Source organism: Scyliorhinus torazame, chromosome 8 (genome assembly GCF_047496885.1).
Source record: "Scyliorhinus torazame isolate Kashiwa2021f chromosome 8, sScyTor2.1, whole genome shotgun sequence".
NCBI classification, from domain to species: Eukaryota; Metazoa; Chordata; class Chondrichthyes; order Carcharhiniformes; family Scyliorhinidae; genus Scyliorhinus; species Scyliorhinus torazame.
Window position 1 is genome coordinate 203,399,123 of NC_092714.1, and position 18,705 is coordinate 203,417,827.

The window sequence follows — 18,705 nt, forward strand, 5'->3', positions numbered from 1 at the left end:
ACTTGAACTCGAAACCTCCTGACTCGGAGGCAAGAGTACGAGCAACTGGGCAACGGCTGAACAATCAGGCATGAACCTCGGCTGAACTTGATCAGTTGAAGATGACTCAGACATCTGGGGCGAAATTCTCCGGTATCGGCGCAATGTCCGCCGACTGGCGCCCAAAACGGCGCAAATCAGTCGGGCATCGCGCCGCCCAAAAGGTACTGAATGCTCCGCATCTTTGGGGGCCGAGCCCCAACCTTAAGGGGCTAGGCCGGCGCCGGATGAATTTCCGCCCCGTCAGCTGGCGGAAAAGGCCTTTGGTGCCCCGCCAGCTGGCGCGGAAATGACATCTCCGGGCAGCGCATGCGCGGGAGCGTTAGTGGCCGCTGACGGCATTCCCGCGCATGAGCAGTGGAGGGAGTCCCTTCCGCCTCCGCCATGGTGGAGACCGCGGCGAAGGCGGAAGGAAAAGAGTGCCCCCACGGCACAGGCCCCCCGCGGATCGGTGGGCCCCGATCGCAGGCCAGGCCACTGTGGGGGCACACCCTAGGGCCAGATCGCCCCGCGCCCCCCCCAGGACTCCGGAGCCCGCCCGCGCCGCCTTGTCCCGCCGGTAAGGTAGGTGGTTTAATATACACCGGCGGGACAGGCATTTTAGCAGCGGGACTTCGGCCCATCCGGGCCGGAGAATCGCGCGGGGGGGCCCGCCAACCGGCGCGGCCCGATTCCCGCCCCCACCGAATATCCGGTGCCGGAGAATTCGGCAACCGGCGGGGGCGGGTTTCACGCCAGCCCCCAGCGATTCTCCGACCGGGCGGGGTGTCGGAGAATCTCGCCCCAGATTTGGAGAAGAGTCATATGGACTCAAAACGTCAACTCGGTTTCTCCCTCCACTGATGCTGCCAGATCTCAGATTATTTCAGATTGCGAGCATCTACAATATTTTGTTTTTTAAACATCCCTTTTCAACACATTGCCTGTGCAAAATACCTTAATGTTCCATTGTTTATAACTATTCAAATTATGGTTTGAAAAGATCTACTCGTACTGGTTCTCAGGGAGGATCTTCAACAAAAGAAATGTGGGTTGATTTGAATTGGTTGGTGGAATAAAGTCTTAACAATTAAATCCCTGACCCAAACCCCTCTCCAACCCTGTCACTTCCAGCTTTCACTGAGGCAGGACGGTGGGCCGGCAACTAACCAACTTCAAGGAGGCAGGTTGCTACTTAAATGTGATAACAGATTTAACTATTGTCAACCGGGTTTTGTGAGCCTCCGGAAACCTGACAGCTCCATCCAGCCAAAGAATTGGCAGGTTCATGAGGTAACTGCCTTTACATTAACCTCTTGGATCTGGTGATCTTTTGGAATCAAATTGCGTGCTAGGATAACCCTTTTAATTAGACAACCCCAACTAACCTAAGCCTCCCCATGATGGTTCCAATCCTTGGCCCGCAAAAGTTGCTGAAAGCTCCTGCATGTTTATGACCTTGTCTCCATGTCCCTGAACCACAGCCAAAGCCACTACTCCAACTCAACTGGCATCCAGCTTCTCCTCCATGCCTCCAGTCACTTCCAGGCCTCTGGTTCCCCTCTTAAACTTCCAATTCACCTCCAAAGCCTCCAATCACTCCATACAACCCTCAGACTTCAACCACTCCCACCCCCCTCCCCTTCCTCCACCCCCCACCACTGGACACCATCCCAGGCCTCTGATTCCATCGATTAAACTTGTGTCTGGCTGTGGGACGGATCTATGATGTCATACAAATAGTGTGTGGGGAAATCCACAATTCCAGTTTCCCAAGAGTTTTTGACCCACCAGTGGGGCAAATGAGTAACAATTCAGCCTGTAGAATAAGTTGTTGCTGTAATAATCCAGAGGAAGCAGCACGTGGTAGAGCTAAGCAATCTCACAACCAATAGATCAGATCTAAGCTCTGCAGTCCTGCCACATCCAGCCATGAATGGATGAATGATGAAGGACAATTAAACAATCAACAAGAGGAGGATCTTCCACAAATATCCCTATCCTCAGTGATGGCGAAGCTCAGACATCAGTGCAAAAGACAAGGACCGGGATTTTCCACTCCACCTGCTTCAGGCATGATGGGTAGAAAAAATCACAGGGAGGTCAGAAGCCGGTTTCATGTGATCAGAAAACCAGTTCGCAATTGTACTCTGAAGCCTTCAATGGCGGGCCACATTTCCCACCGTGGCATATCGGGAACGCCACTTCAATACATTTGGACCTCATTATAAGCCCTGCGCGCTGGAATCAACCCCCCACGCTGGATAATCAGGACATGTCGGCATGGAATTAGAACAACGCGTTTTGCAACACTATAAAAGCGACGTGCACCAGACGACCTGCACTTCACTTGTGACTTTGCGGTTACCAATGCCCAGCAACTGAACTGGACAAGCCATATAAATACTATGGCTGCAAGTGAAGGTCAGAGACTGGGAATTCTACAGAGAGTAACTCACCTCCTGACTTCTGAAAGCCTGTTCACCATCTGCAAGACAGAAGTCAAGAGTGTGATGGAATATTCTCCACTTGCCATGATTGAGTGCAGCTCCAACTACACTCAAGAAGCTCAACATCATTCAAGACAAAGCAGTCCCCTGATTGGCACCCCAACCACCACCTTAAACATTGATTCCCTCCACCACCCACACAGGTTAGCAGTGTCTACCATTTCAGCAACTCACCAAATCTCCATTGACAGCAACTTCCAAACTCTACCACCTCGAACGACATCGGCAGGAGATACGTGGGAACACCACCACTTGCCAGTTCCCCACCAAGTCACACACCATCCTGACTTGGAACTATATTGCTGTTCTTTCACTGTCACTGGGGCAAATTCCTGGAGTTGCCTCCCTAATAGCAACGTGCATGTTCCAACACCACATGCTGCAGTGGTTCAATAGGGCAGTCAACCGCCATCTTTACAACGGCAATTTGGGATGGGCAATAAATGCTGGCCTTGCCAACAATGCCCACATTCCATAAATTGCCTTTTTTTTTTACATCCAATACTCAGCAGATTGATGCAAATAATTTTAAAGAAAAAAAGAACTTATAGGACCCACAATCAATGTCCTAGAACTTCCCAAAAGAAAACGTCCAATGTAGCGAAAGTATATTTGCAATGTAGTCACTGTTATGTAAGCAAATATAGTAGCCAATTTTGTTGCACAGTAAAGCACCCCTTTCTATTTTCAAATTATATTTGAGGTCTCCATTTTTTGTTGGAGCAAAACTCAGACACATATTAATTGACCTTTAGCGGTGAGAACAAAATGTGAATTTCTGTACTTACAGGAACCACCGACGGATATCATAATGAACTCTATGACTGTAATTAGTAATGAAGAATTTGATAGAAGTAATAAGGAAGAAATGGCAGGAGGAGTTGGGAATCGAGCTTGGAGGGGGGAATCTGGAGTGAGATCATGCACCAAATTAACTCAACCCTTCCCCGCGGAGGGTTGAGTAATCGGAGAGGGAAATAAGGGGTTATTTTGAGGAAGGAAAAAAGGGGAGAAAATTATTTTCAAACCGTTTGTAACCTGTTACAAGTTAATTACTGTTTGTGAATATAACTTTGTGTTGGAAAGAAAATATATTTTTAAAAAGAGTAATGAGGAATTTGAATCAATAACTTAATGCAGGCAAAAGTGTTTTATTGCTGTCACAATGTTACCTGTCGAACTCGATGAGTGAGTGGACGTATGTACAACAGATGCAGTCTAACGTGTAGTGTCCACCAGGTTGTGCCCCAGAAGCCCGTCCACTAATGTCGCCCACCGAGGTGTGTGTCTCTGCGCTTGTGGAAGGTGGGGGTGATAGCTATGACACCTAGATGGTGGTCTCCTCAGAGCTCTCCCCCAAAGTTCTCTCTCTGGCGGCAGTGGGGGGGGGGATGACACTGGATGGCCCGGCATCATCAGGTGGAGATCCTGCGAGACAATGGATATGTGGTCAGTGAGAGGGAAGGATCATTTTGTCTGACATTAAGAACTTACTTGAGCAGGCCATCTGGGTGAAGGGGTGACAGAACCTCACCTCTGCAATGCAGGCCAACCTCGCTGTCAGTGACTGCTCTCTCCTCGGTCAACCCCGGGATCTCCAGGGCCCGTTCCTCAAAGGAGGTGAGGACTCGGTTCTCTGGTACTCTGTCCCTTGTTTAGGCCTTATCCTGCTTATTATGGACTATCTTGTCCTGCGGGGACAAAGCGAGGGCTTTGTGGAGCCACGTGCTTGTCGGATCAGGGGAGGTCTATAGCAGGTGGCATGTATGGGCACCGCAACTGGACATGAAGGAGTTGTGCAGGTGGGTGCCTGGGTGTGCTGAAGAACAAACTTGAAGATCAAATGTGGGAGGGTGGGGCGGGGTGTCAGCCAGTGATTTGCGGGGGTAGGCAAGTGGGGGGGGGAAGGTTGAGAATTTGAGGACTGGCAGGTGGACGTGATGCCAGGAGAGAGATGGTAACTTACCCTTGCAGCTCGGTGGAGGTCGTTGGTCTTCTTCCAACATTGGACGCTGGGCCTCCTGGTCATGCTGTCCGAACTGACAGTCATTGCCACTGCCTCCCAGGCGATATTGGTGGCCCTGTTGCCACCCTTCTCAGCCCCTTGGGGGTGGGGGGGGGGGGGAGCAGGTTGCCCCATCTCTCATTCACAGCGTTGTGAAACCTGTCCGGGTGGTATTCCCAAAGTGAGGAGCAGATCTGTGTGCTGTCATGCTTATGGGTTGATCGGAGTAAGTGCTGAGGGAGCATTTAAAAACAGCTCCCCCTTGTTACTAGCGAGACGCTGAGGCTCAAGTCTGATGAATTAGATGGAGAGACAGCCAGTAATGTCGAGAAGCTCATGGGGCTCATTTCCGGCACTAAGTGCCGTTAAATACAAGCCGTGACCTCGCCAAGTGGCCGTAGAGAACCACCTCAGCAATTACGCCCAAAATGACACTTAGAAATGTTTCTGTGAAATCGCACCCTGTATGTTTTCAAGAAGTTGTAAGATATAGCTCTTGGGGCTAAACGGATCAAAGGATATGGGGGGATAGTGTGAACAGGTTACTGAGTTGGATGATAAGCAATGATCATAATGAATGGCAGAGCAGTTTCGAAGGGCCAAATGGCCTACTCCAGCTCCTATTTTCTAGGTTTCTATGTTTCCATATCCATTTTGTGCAGTGATATATACTGCGCCATGTTAGTCATTGCCTTGTATGTATGCATTTTAATTAAATTATAATTCATGCTCTGAAATTTGATCTCAGCTGCTGACTTTGCTTTGACATCTGTTCCAAATCTATTCCCATGCAATTATATTAAATATTCTTTGTTTCTACTTTTGAATTTATAGCTTCTCCATATCACAACCAAACCTTCAAAGGAGCAAAATCTGCTTTCATTGAAGCTGTGAACAGTCTATGTTAGTTCTGTATCAGCAGTGACAACATTAAATAAAAAGGTTCCTGAAAAAGGCCTCAAACAATCTTAAAGCAGTCGCTAACAGCAACTGCACTAACAAAGCTGTCGCAATTTTAAAATTGTGTTATCTCCAATAGGATGGCAACAACGTGACGTAAATGATTGGAGAAATTTCAAACAGCCCTACATCAGCAGTGTAATCATCAACGGTTCGAAATGTTCTCTGGCGGAATTCTCCATTCCAAAGACAAGTGTTGATGCCGGGACAGGATACATGGACTTCCCCGACAGCAACACTGGCGTCACACATGGAAAAATTCAGCGACCGTTAATGGGCTAGCACTGGCGCCGTGTGGAACACAATCAATTCAAATGGGAAACGGTGCCTGGTTTGTCGGCTTCGCGATTGACACTCAGAAGGCTGACAAGCTGCAACCGCGTATACACACTTCACTCCCCCCACACACCATCCCAGCCAACAAGGTGGCAGCAAGGAGACCGGCCCCGAGATTCACAGATGCCGAGCTTGAGACTCTTCTGGATGCCGTGGAGGAGAGGTGGATGCCCTTGTACCTCAGCCCGGGAAGGAAGCTGCCAGCCGCCACCATGCGCCATGCCTGGGCGAAGGTGGCCGTGGCAGTAAGTGCCATGAGCAACACCATCAGGACTGGCCAGCAGTGCTGGAAGAAACTGCACAATATCCTCAGGGCAGCCAGGGTGAGTAGTCAGCACTGTGCCCCTGGCACTAACACCTGTCCCACACACCCATAAACCTAACCCCTCACCATGCCCCTGGCACTAATCCCCGTCCCACACACCCATAACCCTACCCCCCCCCCTCTCCCACCAGGCGAGTGGCCGAATCCCCAGCCTGAACCACATTCCGGCACCCATACCAGCAACCATAGCCGGGTGCCCTGGCCACTGAAGACACCAGCTAACCAACCCCTGGGCTGCCTGCGTCGGTCGGACTGTCCAACATTGTGCACTTTGTGTTTCCACACCCCATGAGAAGGCCGCCCATAACCGCCGCGAGCGGGAGAAGAATGGAGGGGGACCACCGGACGTGTGGCCCCTTGCCACGGCAGAACTCTGGGCCCTGGAAGTGGTTGGCAGGCCCGAGGAAAGGGCAGTCGCTGGAGTGGAGATCAGCCTCAGGCGAGGAAGTGAGACCCCACTGAGTTCCCCGTGACATGTGTGTCACCCCCACACCACTATCACACCACCCCCACATCGCACTCACACCACTCTCAACCCTACACCAGACCCACATCATCCTCACCCCCACAACACCCTCAACCCACACTGTGGTGATATACATGCACACATAAATGTATATAGTTGTATAAATGTTTCTAGTTGCACATCAGTGCACAGAACTATAGGTATGACCTCCAGCCAGCAGGTATGTCAGACATCAATCACATGACTGGAATGGCCCACCAGTTGGTAGCAGGATGCACAACAGGATAGTCCTTAGAGTAGCTCCAGGAGAATTCAAGTAACTTTGTCTGTATAGTAATCTGTCAGTTATCTTTCCACGTGTTTGCCAATAAATCATCGTTCCAGTTACACAACCAGATGTTCTGTGTACGTCTTTACAACGGTTGGATCACAGAACACAACATGGTACCAGGAATGAAGAACATTTAACGGTAACAGAAAAGACAAGGTGAAATAGGCCGAAGAACGAAAAAGGGAAGATTCTTCCGCCGACCTGGTGAAATACGGTTATTTGCGACTCAACGCAACAAACAACGATGAAGTTCAAGATGGAAGGTTTAAAGGCACCCCACCAACTTCAAGCCTCAGGTAACATTGATAAAATCTGCCACATTTTCAAACAACAGTTTAGCTTCTGTGGTTCAGCCCTTGGCCTGCATGCACAGCCTGATGAGAGGCGTAGTGCGTTGCTCCTCACGGTAGCATGTCCTCAAGAAATCAAAATATACAATACCTTTGCTTTTGATAGTGAAGAGGAAAGCAAGAGCAATGATGAGGTGATAAAGTACTTTGATCGGTAGTGCTCTCCGGAAAAAACCGAAACATTTGAACGTTACATATTTTGTACGCGTACCAAAAAAGCAGGCAAATCTATTGACAGCTTTGAAACTGACTTGAGGTTGAAGGCCAGGTCTTGCAATTTCAGTAAACTGGAGTTATCGATGATCTGTGTTTGGGACATCGAGTAATGAACTCCGTGAGAGATTGCTGCGGGAAGACAACCTGACATTCGAAAATGCCATCAAGATCTGCCATGCAAGTGAGTTAGCTGCACAGCAGATAAGTATGCTCAGCTTAAAACATGTTGGCGCCAATCTCGAAAAAGAAGCTGCCGCCATAAGCACTGAGACACAGTGGAAAAGGAAATGTGATCTCGGTGTGGGTGGCCATTTTGAGCACCGAGACACTCACCACAGTTGAACCTTAGTGAAGAGGCCCCTGGGACACTATCTGTTGCACACTACACAAATGCTCTGGTACATCAGGTGGAGGTAGGAACTCCCGAGGGGGCAGACAGTTGGAGAACGGGCCGATGCCAAGGACTAGCTGCCATCCAGACAAGTTTTGGGATTCTGGAACGGACAGTCCCATCGATCGTGGAGATGCAGTCGCAAAGCCAGGGACTACATGAGGGGTTGTCGGCGAGCATCCAGCACCTGCAGTCGCAGTTGGAGGAGTCGAACCGTGTGCAGGATCAGGAGGTGGTGCCGGCCATGCGTGCCACCCAGGCCAACACCGCGTGGGTAGCATCTGGGGTGGAGGCCTTGGATGCGAGAGTTTCGGCCATGGATCAGCATGTCCAAGGCCTGGGGTAATCTGTGCAGGGATTGGCTGAGGCCGAGGAGAGGGCTGTCCTCTCATAGGCAGCCATGTGCCAGAGACACCTGGACATTGCAGCGGTGGTCCTGAGCGTGGCCCAATCACAGCGGGCCATGGATGAGCGTGTCGCTGGCATTACCCAGGTGCTGGCCAAAGTGGCACAGATGCAGAAGGACGTGGCCCAGTACCAGAGGGAGATGGCGTAGTCACTGGCTAATGGTGGCACAGATCCAAAAGGTGGTGGCACAGTTGCAGCGGGATGTAGCGTAGTCCCGGGTAGAGGTGGTCCACTCCCTGTGCTCCATGGTGGCGAGCACGCAGACTCTGGTCGAAACGGCAGCGGGCCTCCAGGACTGGCAGCGCCAGGTGGCGTGGGAGCCTCAGGGGATAGTTCCGCTTGCAACCCCATCCCATGGAGTAACCCGGGGGCCATCGGGCAACTTAAGGGAGGAAGAGGTGTTGGGGCCTGTGCCGGTGACTCGCAGGGGAGGGACCAGAACACCGCAGCACCTCAAACCCCCCCCTCATATCCCTGGTGTATCTGTGGTCAGCAGGCATTACAGAGTGGCAGCATGCCATCTGGGACATCCGAGCCGCAGCTGGGATCATCCAGGCCCGGACGGCCCAGAAGATGGTAGCCAAAGGGGACCCAGAAGGGAGGGCCGGAATCACAGCAGGCTGCTTCCACTTCTGGGGCGAGATTCTCCGACCCCCTGCCGGGTCAGAGAATCGCCGGGGGCTGGCGTGAATCCCGCCCCCGCCGGTTGCCGAATTCTCCACCACCGGATATTCGGCGGGGGCGGGAACCGTGCCGCGCCGGTTGGCGGGCCCCCCCCGCGATTCTCCGGCCTGGATAGCCGAAGTCCCGCCGCTAAAATGCCTGTCCCGCCGGCGTAAATTGAACCACCTACCTTACCAGCGGGACAAGGCGGCGCGGGCGGGCTCCGGGGTCCTGGGGGGGGGCGTGGGGCGTTCTGGCCCCGTGGGGTGCCCCCACGGTGGCCTGGCCCGCGATCAGGGCCCACCGATCCGTGGGCGGGCCTGTGCTGTGGGGGCACTCTTTCCCGTCCGCCTTCGCCACGGTCTCCACCATGACGGAGCTGGAAGAGACTCCCTCCACTGCGCATGCGCCGCCCGGAGATGTCATTTCCGCGCCAGCTGGCGAGGCACCAAAGGCCTTTTCCGCCAGCTGGCGGGGCGGAAATTCGTCTGGCGCCGGCCTAGCCCCTGAAGGTTGGGGCTCGGCCCCCAAAGATGCGGAGATGCCCAACTGATTTGCGCCATTTTGGGCGCCAGTCGGCAGACATCGCGCCGATACCGAAGAATTTCACCCCTGATGTACAGTCTTGAGAGCTACCAAAACATAGCGTTAGGACCAATAAGGCCAGAAAAGTAGACACCAGTTAAGTTGGTACGGGTGCAGCGCACAGTTTAGCGATAGGGGTTAGGGCGCGGATCTGTATATATTTGTTCGCGGGTGTGGGGCGGAGGAAATTGACAGATGTTGTGGGTGGGCTGAGCTCAGGGACCGCAGTTCAGCCAGTGCACCGGTGTCTCACCCTCACCCTCCCCTGCACCGCCCCCACCCCCCACCGTCCCCACTTCCACCACCCCAGGGATTCAATGCGACCATGTGATGGAAAGGCCAGCTCACATGCAGGGATCACCCAGGTGAATGTTGGGAAGTGCTATCGTGGACAGGAGTCAGACGTTGTCAAACAATGCAAAGCGCCAGAGCTCATCACAGAGCGGGTTTTCATCATCCTCCATCCCTTGGACCAGACCTGCTATTATTGCCAACCCAGGGCCCACATTGCTTGGTGTGGTAGGTTGAATAATGTAGGTGATTGCAAGCAGGGTCGGCGGGCTCCCCCCGCCGATTCTCCGGCCCGCGATGGGCCGAAGTCCCGCCACTGTCAACACTCGCCAGCCGGCGTGGATTGAACCACCTACCTTACCGGCGGGGGCAGACGGCGCGGGCGGGCTCCGGGGTTCTGGGGGGGGGGGGGCGCGGGGCGATCTAGCCCCGGGGGGTGCCCCCACGGTGACCTGGCCCGCGATCGGGGCCTACCGATCGGCGGGCGGGCCTGTGCCGTGGGGGCACTCCTTTTCTTCCGCCTTCGCCATGGTCTCCACTATGTCGGAGGCAGAAGAGACCCCCCTCCACTGCGCATGCGCGGGGATGCCGTGAGCGGCCGCTGACGCTCCCGCGCATGCGCCGCCCGGCGAAGTCCTTTTGCCGCCGGCTGGAGAATTATGTACCTTTGGGGCGGCGCGACACCGGAGTGGTTCCCGCCACTCCATTACGCCGGATTCCCCCGCCCCGCCGGGTAGGGGAGAATCCCGGCCATCTTTTTCTTTTACATTTGGACGATTCTCCAGTATTGAATTACCACTTTCAAAAAGACAAACAGATCCACAGGTATGCCAACGTACCTCTTTGCATTCCGTTTATTCAGAACAGGAATTGCTACAACAATCGCCATAAGGGGCATAACAGACAGAATAAAATAAATGTTGAGACAGATAGAAGATATAGGGGAAATAAAGATCTCAGTATTTCAAAACATGCTTATGAAATAATAGGAATACTAATATTAAAATAAGTGGATTTTCTTTCCCACTGCTGCTACTAACTCTTCCAGTATCTCTCCCATCATTGTTCTTCTGAATGTATAATATATACAATTCATGAGAAAGGAAATTGAACTCACTTTGGTGTACAAATCACATCCTTGACAAATAACCAAGATATCAGCGATTCAGATGTTCATGAGCAGCAATGTCATAAAATGGTGTGGCTATTGCACAGCCTGCACTGAGGCAAAATCAGTGACCGAAGCCCACTGGAACCAATGAGAAAGAGCATCATGGAGACATAAGGAGGGGGTGGGGGAGTTGGGGTGCTGTAGAATCCGCCAAAGTAGCATGGATGAACCAGCAGGCAGAAAATAATAACAAGATTTATTCGATATGCAACACGTCTCCACTCCCCGAAGGGTCTCCCTCCACAACTTGAACCCATGTTATATACAAGTGAGGGTTTCCCTAGTTAAGGGGAAGCCCCACCCCTGGTACCAGGGAAGTTCATGTTCCATGGAGGTCACGGGGAAATCGGATTGTCCTCATACTGTGACCTCCATGGGGGTTATAACACTCCTCCACTGCCACCCCCCCTCCCCTCCACCAATAGCCAGGAGTGTGCTCGGATTTGGGCCTCTGGATCTGGGTCCGGTGTGTCGCAAATGTGACTGTGGAGGTGGTCCATGTATCAATTAGATTTGCGTCCCTGTGCCCGCACTTGATATGAGAACTGCCCTGTCTGTGCTAACATGACGCCCCCAACCCAGTGGCCCCTTCACAAAAGTTCCCGACGTGCACCATATCGCCAAGGATGAACGTGCGCCAAGGCGTGCGCCGGCCTGTGTCAGCCTCGGTCCTGTCCTGGCCACGGTGGATCTTGCTGCCAATGTCTGGGATGACAAAACTCAACCGGGTGCGGAGGCGGCGACCCATCAGCAATTCAGCCAGAGTGACCCCGTCGTGGCATGCGACGCCGTTCGGTGGCAAAATAAGAAATGTGCCAGTCGAGTCTCCCAGGAACCGGCAGTCTGTTTCTTCATGCTGAGCTTAAATGTCTGGACAGCCCGGTCTGCTAATCAATTAGACGCTAGGTGGTACGGAGCGGTACGCACATGGTGAATTCCGTTCAGGGCCATGAACTCCCCAAACTCCGCACTTGTGAAAGCCATTCCGTTATCTGAAACCAGCACCTCACGTATTCCGTGCGTACTGAATGACTGTTGCAGCCATTCGACGGTGGTCCTAGCAGTCATCACCTGTGGACCTCCTTTCACTTCGAGTCGATGTCCACGGCGATGAGGAACATCACCCCTTGGAATGATCCCACAAACTCAATGTGGAGGTGGAACCAAGGACAATCCGACCATTCCCAAGGAGCAGCGCCACCCCACCGGAGGCAGTATCTGGTGCTCCTGGTACTGTGAACAATGCTGGGCGCACTTCTCTATGTCCACATCAATCCCTGGCCACCAAACATAGCTACGGGCCAGCGTCTTCCTCTTGGACACCGCAGGTTGTGGAGGTCCTACAAGAGCGACTTGTGTCCCTACTCGGAAACCACCACGAACATTCACCACAGGTTATCACCGTCCTCAGTGCTTACCTCCGGTACCTTGGTGGTGTAATCACTCAGCAAAGCTGGGCTCCGTACAGGATGATGTGTCGTACCCGGAACAACTGCAGGTCTGTCTGGGTCCAACAATATATGCGGGATGCCGTGACCAGCAGAGAGTCCGTAAAATGGAGGCTGGAGCCGGTGCCGGCGGCCTGGTGGGGAGAGGGAGTTGGTTCAATGCATCGGCATGTGGAATCTTGGCACCAGAACGGTGCTCCAACACGGACTCATGCGCGGCCAATAATAGCGCCCAACGCTGTATCCTGGTAGAGGCAATAAACGGACGTGCTCGGTCCTCATTGGAGAGGCCCAATAGGAGCTTGTGATCTGTGAAAATGTGAAAGGATGCCCGCAGACATATTGATGGAATATTTCCACTCCAAACATTACGGCCAAACCCTCTTTTTCGATCTGTGCATAGTTATTCTCAGCATCGGCCAACTTCAGAGATGCAAATGCGATGGGACATTCCGTTTGGTGCGCGTGGACCTCCCCAAACCCATAGGGGGAAGCATTGCATGTTAACAAGAGCGGCTTGGACGGATCAAAGTGGGTCAGCAATCGGAAGGATGACAGCTGCTGTTTGACGGACATGAAGGCCGTGCCTTGGGCCTGGGACCATTCCCATTGCAGAACTTTTTTTAACAGATGGCAGAAGGAACCAAAATCGTGGCGAGGTTCAATAAAAACTTGCCATAATAGTTGAAGAGGCCTGAAAACGAGCATAATCCATTGGCCGTTGGATACAGGGTCCTGACGGATAGCGTGTACCTTTTCCTCCACCGGATGCAACCCATGACGGTCCATGCAATATCCCAGGTAGGTAACGTTGGCCATGTTGAAAACATATTTTTCCCTCTCGAAGCGGACTCCACCTTCCTCAAACCACCGGAGGACTTGAGCCAAGTTTTCCAAATGTTCCTGTGATCAACACATTGCCCCGATACACCGCCACCCACAGGAGCCCTTACAGGATGTTCTCCATTACCCGCTGGAAGATGGCACATGCCATGGAAACCCTGAAAGGCATCCGGGTATACTCCAATAGCTCACGGTGCGTGTTGATGGTCACAAATCATCTGGAGTCAGGAGCCAAAGTTAGTTGGAGGTATACATGACTCATGTCAAATTTCAAAAATTAAGGAATGCCACTGAGCTTGGCGTATAGATCCTCCATGCCAGAGTTTTTCAAACTCAGGGTAGCAACCCCTTGGTAGGTTGCGGCAGGATGTCGGGAGGGTTACGGAGCGATCTGTCGCGGCCTTCCCAATTGCGGGAGAAGCACCCAAAAGCCGCGACCGGCTTGTTAAAATGTCAGCCGCGACCGGTCTTTAAATGTGAACACTGGAGTCTTCGCACCAGAAGCGACGGCAGAGGACAGGTCATGTGCCCGGCACGAACACTGACGCCACGTCCCCAGTAGGTCCATGCTTTGGATGCAAAATCAAGAAGGAGTGATTCCTCCACTATGTAGCTGCCAGCAAGCAACAAACAGGACTGTGTGAAGAACTGAAGATGGATCAGGAAGAGAGGGCCAAAGACACAAACAGGCCAGGATCTCACAATTGAATCTGGTGGAGAGACCTGCACAGGAGAGTCCTCAGCAGATTAAAGCAGTGCTGGTGTGAGTTGCGTACAGAGGTTCAGGGCCGTGTATTATATGCAGGGAAGTACTGGCAAATGAAAGTTTTAAACCTCCAAAACTTTAAAGGTATTTGAAGACTAAGCATGGAATGTTGGAGGACGAACTTCTTGATTTTTTTCAAAGGATGTAACAAGTTAAGATCCCATGTCTCAAATGAACATCTTAATAACGGCACCACCACCACCAGCATTGGATGCTCAACACAACTCATCCAACAGCTGACTATATACTGACATTAAAACAACACACAGTATTGTATCTTCTGGAGTCATTCTTCACACCTAAGACACATGTTGCAGCTCTGCAACCATGTGATGCATCTCCTGCACCTGAATATGTATGCCAAGACATGCATTCACAATCAGCACTCTCTCTTCCAAAAAAGATTAGTACATGGCAAGTGACATTATGAACTGCCTACTGGAGGTCAATCCCATCTGCATGAGGTCATTCCGACTGAGCAGGCAGTACAGGAGGGGAATGGAGAAGCTATGGCCTGATGAAGTGTAGAACACATATTGCCTTGAGGTTTATGGCCATTTCAATTTCCTAACAGTTACAGAACTATCCCTGATACCTAATCAACCAAACCAATTTTCACTCCCAGATGCATTAATGGTGTTCAAAAGGCATCTTGACAAAACATGGATAGGGTGGGTGTAGAGGGATACGGCACAAGGAAGTGCTGAGGGTTTTGGCCAACATTGGTATCATGGCCGGTATACGCTTGGAGAGCCGAAGGGCCTGTTCCTGCGCTGTATTGTTCTTTGTTCTTTGTTCATATGGTATGATCACACACATCCTCCTTTGGCAGTCACATGTGGATTCTATCATTGCACATTACAAGCTGCAAGATCCACCTCACCTCCTGGAGAAGGTCCAGGACAAGCAGCAACCACCTCACCCCCTCAGAGAAGGAGAGGGAGGATCAAAGACCAGTGTCGGTGGTTAACTCTCTCATAGATACCAGCTCAGAGACTAGCACCATGCACAATTGTTATGATCCCAGCTGATATTATTATTGGATAGTCAGCTTCCAGAGCAGAGCCCTGGCTCAATAGATTGTAACTTTTATTTTTTTTGTTTAAAGACATGGATATACAGAGTCGCAGTACTGCTGACTGACTTTTAACAAAACAATAAAAATTGATTAAATAAGAAAAGATTAACAATAGTATAATACTCTTTCAACCCACCTATATCTTTAGATATACACAGATTTATAAGGATTCCACAAGTTGCCAAAATATATCTTATACTCTAATGATCTTAGTAAGTACACAGTCCATGTAAGCCAATAGGTGAAATGTGGCCAGGCACACCACACTCTGAAACCAAATGACTGATGCCACCTGTCATAATATACACCAGTATATCATGGTGCAGACACACACTGATGGACACACAGTGGGACCAATCAACATACACACCGCAGCCAATCACCAGTGAGAGGACACGCACTATAAAGACAGGGGGCATCAGAGTTCCTGCTCATTCGAGCTGCAGTTAGCTAGGAGTACAGAGCTCACAGCCTGCAACACAGACATTCACCATGTGCTGAGTGCATCAACTGGTTAGGATAAGGCAAAGGTTTTTAGTTAAAGCTAGTATCGTATTTACCCACAGTTCAAGTATGTTTAAATAGTTAACCTTTTAATAAAATAGTGTTGCACTACTTCAAGTGTTGGTGACCTGTATGTGATCCAGAACACCCAACACATCATGATACCAGGTGTGGTTGCACACTAGCACGTCTTAGACCTACCTGCAAGTGATCTGCCTCTTCCGCCAGCATTCCGTCATCTTGCAACATGGACAACATCAGCCCGCCGCCGCCGCTCCGCATCGCCGGCAACCTCGGGGCCAACTGGAAGATTTTCAAACAGCGTTTCCAGCTCTTCCTCAAAGTCACAGACAGGAAGGGCGCCTCGGACAACAGAAAGATTGCTCTTGTCCTCTCCACGGCCAGGGACCATGCCATGCACATTTTCAACTCTCTCACCTTTGCAGATGACGAAGACAAGAAGAAGTTCAAGACAGTTCTCCTCAAATTTGACACTCACTGCAGTGCAGAGGTGAATGAAGGTTTTGAGCGCTACGTGTTCCAGCAGCGTTTGCAGGGTAAGGACGAACCTTTCCAATCCTTTCTAACGCACCTCCGCATCCTTGCGCAATCTTGCAGCTACGGGCCCACCTCCGACTCCATGATACTCGACCAGATCGTTTTCTGTGTTCAGTCGGACCCCCTACGTCAGCAGCTCCTCAAAGTAAAGCAACTCACCCTAGCGACCGCCATCGAGACCTGTGTCCTACATGAAAATGCCACCAGTCGGTACTCCCATATACAAGTGGCTGAAACAGCGCGGCAAGGTCCCCACGAGGCGGAACGGGTCCAGGTGATTGAGCACCTCCAGGGCCTCAGCATGGATGAGGGATGCCATTTTGCGCGCTTTTCGCGGACTCCCGCGCTTGTATGCACCAAATGAAGGGACGGCGACGTGGAGGAACGTAATGCACAGGCGCACACCACGCATGACCGCACTGCGCATGCGCGGTGGCGCAGCGAACGTGCGGCAACTGTGTCTCCGCCCATTTAAAGCGGCAATGTCCCCCAAAATCTCGACAATGCCTACGATGTGGAAGACTTGGCCACTATGCTGCCTGCTGTCGAGCAGCTAAGCCTTCCAATTCATATCGCTTCAGCCAGCCTCGCAGGAATGTTCGGGCAATTGAACCCACGGTCACCGAGTCCGAATCCGACCTCCCGCACAGCAGTGACACCGAGGACCTGAAGGTGCCTCTTCGAGTCGGTGTCGTAATGAAAAACAGGCTGTCCCCGAAGCAAAGACACCAGCCGCTGTCGGTATACAGCATCGATCCAGACGATGAGTGGTGTGCCACCCTGACGGTCAACCGGTCCCAAATACGATTCCGCCTGGACACTGGTGCCTCTGCCAATCTCATTGCGTGGTCTGCTTTCCAAAGCCTTCGTGTCAAACCAACCATTCTTCCATCGGCCTGCCAGCTATTGGACTACAATGGCAACATCATTCCTGCTACCAGCTCATGCCAACTCGAAGTGATGCACAAGTCACAAAAAGCCATCCTTACTTTCGAGATCGTGGGCTCCTCGAAGGACTCTCTGCTTGGTGCACAAGCGTGCAAGCTGCTAAACCTCGTTCAAAGAGTTCACTCTCTCTCTCTCCTGATGACGCGTCTGCCTTCCAGGATGCTGACTTCAGGGTGCAACTCGACGCCATCATCGACCAGCACTGCGAAGTCTTCGAAGGCATGGGCACGCTCCCATATACTTACAAGATCCTACTCAAACAGAATGCCACGCCTGTGGTGCGTGCACCTCGCAGAGTCCCAGCACCCCTCAAGGACCGCCTCAAGCAGCAGCTGCAGGACCTCCAAGACATAGGAGTGATCTCCAGAGTTACGGAACCAACCGACTGGATCAGTTCCATGGTGTGCGTAAAAATGCCTTCCGGCGAGCTCAGAATCTGCATTGATCCAAAGGATCTGAATCGCAACATAATGAGGGAGCATTACCCCATCCCCAAGCGCGAAGAGATCACATGCGAGATGGCTCGCGCCAAGCTCTTCACCAAACTTGACGCCTCGAAAGGATTCTGGTATATTCAACTAGACAGATCCAGCAGGAAACTGTGTACCTTTAACACCCCTTTTGGCAGATATTGTTACAACAGGATGCCGTTTGGGATCATATCTGTGGTGTGCGAGGTGCGTGAACGACAGGGATGGTGTCCGGTTTGAGTCGAATCTTGTACGTGTATGGCAATGTCCCCATGCCTTCAAAAACCTCCTGGTTGTGAGCAAGGAGGGAATGGAGATTTGCGTGGAACTCAGCATCCGGGAAGTCGGATATCTCATCTGGAGAGAGAGACATAATGCGCTGTACCAGGTGAAGGACCTTACACGCCTGTGCGCCCAGTAACGAGTCTTTTGATGAGCCGACAACTTCGAAGGGGAGTGTGGCCATGTGCATCTTGTGAGTTATCTGTAGCTGGCAAGATCCTATGGACGGGATGACGTTCCCGTTATAGTCAACCATCTTGAGCCGGGATGGCGTGATGGGTGGTTTGACCTTCATGGCCTGGACTGCAGAATATGCAATCAGGTTGGCGGATGCGCCGGTGTCCAGACGGAAGGTGACGCGCGATCGGTTGACCGTCAGGGTGGCAGACCACTCATCGGCTGGATTGATGGCATTGACCTTGTTGACATCGATGACGGAAACGCGGAAGGCATCCTGGTCATCTGCATCACTGAACTGGAAGTCTTGATGCGTGGGCTGGGCGGTCCTGACTTGTCTGCGAGATTGTCGGGGATGTGCCGGATCCATGGGTTGAGCCGAACGACAGTGGGCAGCGTAGTGGCCCATCTTGCCACATCTGAGGCACTGTCGGTTTTTTGCAGGACATTGCCCTTTTAAATGTAGAGCTCCACAATTGCCGCACGTCATGACGTCACGGCGTTCGTTGCGCCACTGCGCATGCGCAGTGCGATCTTGCGGTGGGCGCGCCTGCGCAGTGCGTCCCTCGATGTGGCCGTTATTTTTGGCGCGCACCAGCGCGGGA